General features: G+C 43.9%; 1 pseudogene; it reads left to right on the top strand.

Annotated features, from left to right (window-relative positions):
* The first annotated feature begins 3,782 nt into the window (after positions 1–3,782).
* LOC126603237 (proline-rich receptor-like protein kinase PERK8) lies at positions 3,783–4,513 on the top strand (annotated as a pseudogene).
* Positions 4,514–5,578: the final 1,065 nt, after the last annotated feature.

Here is a 5,578-nt window from a genome sequence, read left to right as displayed (position 1 = left end):
CCTTGAGGCTTTCCATTAGAGTTCATCCCATGCTTAAGCGTTCTATGATGATATAATAGAAAGAAAACTAGAAGGTAGGTCGATTACTTGCGCCCCAAGTAACTTCGGACTTCTCGTTTATCAAGGATTGTCGTGGATGGGTTAAGTCCACATAAAGTTCTTTTTTATGCCTTGAGGCCAAGGACTTTTAAACTAATCAGATTTACATGCCTGCGGGCTTAGGACTTGGATCTAATTTAAGCATTGAAGATATATTTAAATCAGATCCAAGTGTTGAGAAAGCTTTGTCATCGTGATTTTGCTAGAAACAACTTGCATATAACTAAAAACATACAACATATCGCTAGACTTTAAAGAAAGAAAAGACAAAGACAGAACAAAGCAGGTCGGGCAAGATTAAACCTTATCAATTAAGGCTGATCGTCTTGCAGGTCCCTATCTTTGTGGTTCTGTCAAAGGTCTGAAAGTTTAGGTGGAAAGGGGAAAGGAGAATACAAAAGGGTGAATCGATACTACAACAAGTTTGAACAAGGTAGCAGAGCTATTACAAAGTTTAGGAGAAAAGATTATCCCGAGGGGGATGAAAGCTTGGGCTGACTACAGCTTCGTTTTGAAAGACAAATCTGGCTTTTTGAGCAGAGTTTGTGCTTTTGTTTGTTTGTTTGAGTGTCTGTTTGTTTGAGTGTCCTTATTCCTGTCTTCTCTTCCTCCTTTTATAGACTACTCGGTTTGGCTCCTGTAGCAACAGCTTTGCCCGAATGCGGTCTGAGGGTGATGACTCATCAACTTTATTACATGTAATGCCACCATAAAGTACTTTATGGGCTGTGCAGTCTAATCAGTCTACACCACTTGGTCCTTGGGTAGGTAGGCAAATGGCCTTTGTGAATTGTATCAAGTCAGAAAAGGCCCTTTCCTGCCTTCCCAGGTCTCGGTTGGGCTTTGATCTTCTATTCCTCTAGGCCTCCTTTTGGGCCGACTCTATCCTTGGGCCTAAAGTTCAGTTTTTAACCCAAACAGTGCCCCCTTCAATTGATATTAAACCTGGAATTCCAGGCGCCAATATTAATTGAAAGAGATTCCCTATTAAACCCACGAATACCTTGCGATTGAACTTCTGCGAAAGGAATCCTTCTGCGGAAAAAAAAACTTTCCTACTTCCCCACTATCTTTCTTTGTTGCCCGACAAGGTTGCATCTTTATCCTCTTTCTTTCTTTTCTTTCTCTATCTTCATCAAGTGGCTTCAGGATCCAGCCAAACCCCACCATCTTATGAGTCTGGCGACGGAATCGCCACCCTACGTCGTCTACTCAACGGGCTGCATCGCCCGCGGGCAGGTTTGCATTCTAAGCTTTTCTTTGAGACGCATGGGGTACAATCATTGGGTCCCGCCTGGATTTCCCGGGTCCCCTCAGTAGTGGAAGACAACATGCCCAGGGGAAACTGGTTTTCCCCAAATCCCTATCTGGCTGGGTCGGGCATCTCCTCCTCGAAATGGTCATCATATCGTCGAGGATTTCCCTTGATGAATGATCCCACCTGGGCCCAATGGGTTGACGAATTAGAGCCTTTCTTCAAGCAGAAATGGATGAATAACGGTATTTATGAACTGCTCAAGCTTTCGAAGACTTCTATTGTCCCTAAGCCCGAATTGCTTGCTTCTGCTCTCCTCTTTTGGAATACGGGCACAAATACCTTCGATTTTCGTATGGGCCCCATGTCTCCCACCATTCTTGATATAGCCCAGGTCTTCGGGTTGAGGCCGTCGGGCAGGACAGTAGATGTTTCTCAAGATTGGGTCCCGTCTTCTACCACCGGGAGCTCGAGTTCTTCCACAACCTTCCTTCCTCTAAGCTATAACTCCGTCACTTTCAAGAGCTATGGGACCTCCTTTAAGGGATTCATCCCTTTTGTGAAGGAAAATTTTGGAGTAGGCTCCCCTCGGGCTAACAAAAATCAAGAGCATATGTACTTTCTCCTTTACTGGCTCAATAAGCATGTCTTCCCCAACAAATCCAAGGGAGTGAGGGTAGAATGGATCCCCTTGGTGGAGGTTCTTCATAATTTTGATGATGTAGCCACAGGTCCATTTCTTCTCTCCCACCTTTATCACCTTCTTTTTGAAATGACTCAGGATGAGCCCTTCGAGACCAACTTGAATGGACCAATCTGGATGATACAAATCTGGCTGCAATGGTATTTTCCAGAATTTCAGGCTGCCAATCTAGAGTTTCCAGAGGGTGTGGCTCCTGCCCGAATTCTAGCAGAAGCTCCTCCTACAGACCATTCCACCTTCGCCTGCTTTTACTTTTTCAGAGTCTGCAGGACTCGATCAGACTTGGAATGGGGTGCGTCAGTTTTGAGGAGATACCCTTGGTTCTCTGACCAAGCCTTCCAAGATGCCCCTGGTGAGGATGCTACCTCCTTTTGTAGAGAAAAATTTATCAGTTGTATTCAACCAAGAGACTTGGCCTGGGGGGTTCGGGGCAATAGATATGATCGAGGCTTGAAGGTGTACCATCCTAACTTCTGCAGTCGGCAGTTAGGATTTAGGCAAGCTATACCTGTCCCATTCTTCGACTCTGTCCATTGTGGCACCTCATTCCGGTTACAAACCCCAACTGAAGTGACTTTCCGAGCCGCCCGACGTAGCCTGGATGTAATGAGTCAAGCAGCCCGACATCCCGTTGTTCTTAATTTTGAATGTACCTCGCTGTTCTCCTCTTAGTGGGAGGAGAAATGGACTAAAAAGTATGGAAGAGATTTAAAGATGAATCACGATCGCATCTTCAGCCAGCTTTCTCTTAAATCATATCCTGGCTCGGGCGAGCTTGCAAATTGGAAGGAGATGATTCAAGAGAAAAACCGGTTACTTCTGATAGGTACTTCTCTTTCAACCTGCTTTGGCTTCCCTTCTGAAGTCCTTCTATTCTTACTTTTGCTGATTTCTGCAGCTCCAGTGGATGTTGAATTGGAAGTCATTGAATCCGAAGATGACTCTGCTGATGCTGCAATTCTTCATGGTGCTGCCGCAGAGGCTAAGAGACGAGAAGCCGGGGAAGGGACAAACATCTCAGAATCCATTGGGGATTCAAGGGCTGAAGGAACACCCACGGCAATCACCAAAGCCCTTAAGCGAAAGAAAGTGGTCATGGCCAAAGATTCCGACCCTGATCCAGCACCTCTTCCGACAACCACAAGACCAATTCCTACCCGAAAGAGTAAGCGGGCAAGGATTACTATTTCTTCTAAATCAGGAGTCACCTCTGCTCCAGTTCCTGAGACAGGCAGAAAGAAACAACAATCTTCGAGTGAGTTTCTCTTTTTCTATATCGAACTGCTGCCTTCCTCCTTTATCTAATTGTCCCTTTCATCGATCAACAGGACCTCAAGCATCTAAAAGGCCAATCCTTGCTTCCAAGGAGGAACCACTACGGGCTGCTATGCTTAAAAAGGCCGAAGAATTGCGAGACACCGCCCTTCGAGAACTCGAGGTATGACTGATATTATTGTATACTTTCTTACTTTCATACAACCCTGAATTTGATTACTCTGATCAGGCTGCGAGAAATGAAATGCTCTCTTCGCCCGAGGCTTCTCCACGACCTGCCCGACAGAAAAATCTTTCCCCCTCTGAGACCAATCCTGCTAAGGTACTTTTCCTACCTCTAACCCTCCAATTTTATGGATTTAATAGCTAAGCCCTTTTCCTTTTTCCTATTTGTTTTCCTAGGCTGGTGCATCTGCCTCTTTGCCTAGTCATGGACCCCCTCTGAGATCTATGACTTCTTCCACTGCTCTGGATGCGACCCCTTCCTCTCAATTCGATCCGTCCACAGGAGTTATATTGCACTTCGTGGATGAGGATGATCCCTTGGTAAATTATTATTTCCTCCTTGAAATTCTGCGCATTGCTACCCAATTAACTCTTTTTTATGTTTCCTGCAGCCATCTTCAGTATATGAGCCACCTCCCTCACTAGTGGTCTCGGATAAAGAACCCATAGTTCCTGAGATCCCTGTAGCTTCAGATGCAGCGATTTCGAAGGCGTTTGCTCGCCCGATAGTTGATGAACCTTCTTCTCCTCCTCCAGATCAGGCTCAGGTACTGGAATGTTTTCTTCTTGCTTCTTCCTCTGGTGACCCTTTTGCTGATAATTACTCCTTTCTTTGGATATATCCAGGATGCAGGTACAGGTTCAGGCGCAGCTCATTCCCCTCCTGCCGGTGGTGAAGAACCTTCTCCCCAACCAAGGGTTAGTACATTCTCTGGTGAAACTCCGGGGCTGAGTCAGGTAAACTTCTTTTCTCCAGAACCTCATTTACTTCAACCTGTATTCAGATTATCTTGACCGAGTCTTTTGGTTTTTGTAGCAAGCTTCAAAAGAAACTTCCCCTCCTCCATTAGCTCGTAAATTAAAGCGCCCCCATCCTCATTCATCTTCTGGAGGTATTAGTACTTCCCCCTCTGGAGTTGAGCAGACTAAACAGGCAGAGATTACCCCCTCAATAAGCATTGTCTCATCGGAGAGAACTATCACGCCGGACCCTCCTCCTTTCCCATCCTCTGATCCTGCCAAGCTGCCCAAACTCTTTGAAGCACTCGGGCGACTTGAGACGCGGTTGAAATCTTCAACGCAGCCTTCAGCAACCTCCATGTCTTCGGAGCAACAGCAAATCTTTCAGGAGTGGGCAAAGAAGGAATTCACCGCGTCATTTAGTCTCAAGGCTCTCTGTGATCTTGAGAAGGTCATAACTGAATTTTTCAAAACTGGTCGTTTGTCCAAGCCTCAGCACGATTCCTTTCTTTCTTTCTTCGAGAACCTGAGGGCTCTGAGGGAACAATACTGATGCGTAAAATAAGTTAACACACAAATTAAACCCTCTTTTTGACAATTGTAGTAAAGTATGTAAGTAGGGTATCGTTCTAGGCCGGGGATTAGGAGGGATTGCTAATCTATTCTAAATTAATTTAAAAATATTAAACAAGACTCAAGGACACAAAACTAGGCTAAAAACTCTAATAACTCGAAACACAATTAGAATGACTCAAAATAATGAAAACAATCAATTGAGACACTAGGAACTGAAATGGACGAAAATTGAATTAAAAGACTAACAACAATGAAAACTAACTAAATAATATAATTTAATAATGGGGGGGGGTTTGGTTTTGACGAGAAGTAAATTAAACTTAAATAAATTACAGAATTGACAAAAGCATGAAATTAAGGTGAAATGATATGTGACGGACTAGCTAGAGGGTCCTTCTCCACACATGACACATATGCAACCTAAATTGATTTTCAGTTGTTCTTTCAATAAATTGTAAATCTCAATACTTCAGATTAACCGTGAACAGCACTTTTTTTAATCTTCAAGTTTTCCTTAAGTTATTGAATTGGACGGAAAAACGCATACAACAATTCAAAACATTCCCTACAAGTTCCCTACATGAATTGCATAATAGAGATACAAGCAAGAATCATTAAGTTCTATGAAAAACATAAGCATTGACGAGGCACTCGTTACTATGATTTGCATGAAACTTATGCCAAGAGTTTACTTAACGTGATTG

Source organism: Malus sylvestris, chromosome 15 (genome assembly GCF_916048215.2).
Source record: "Malus sylvestris chromosome 15, drMalSylv7.2, whole genome shotgun sequence".
NCBI classification, from domain to species: domain Eukaryota; kingdom Viridiplantae; phylum Streptophyta; class Magnoliopsida; order Rosales; family Rosaceae; genus Malus; species Malus sylvestris.
This window is presented reverse-complemented; position numbering and strand designations above follow the sequence as displayed.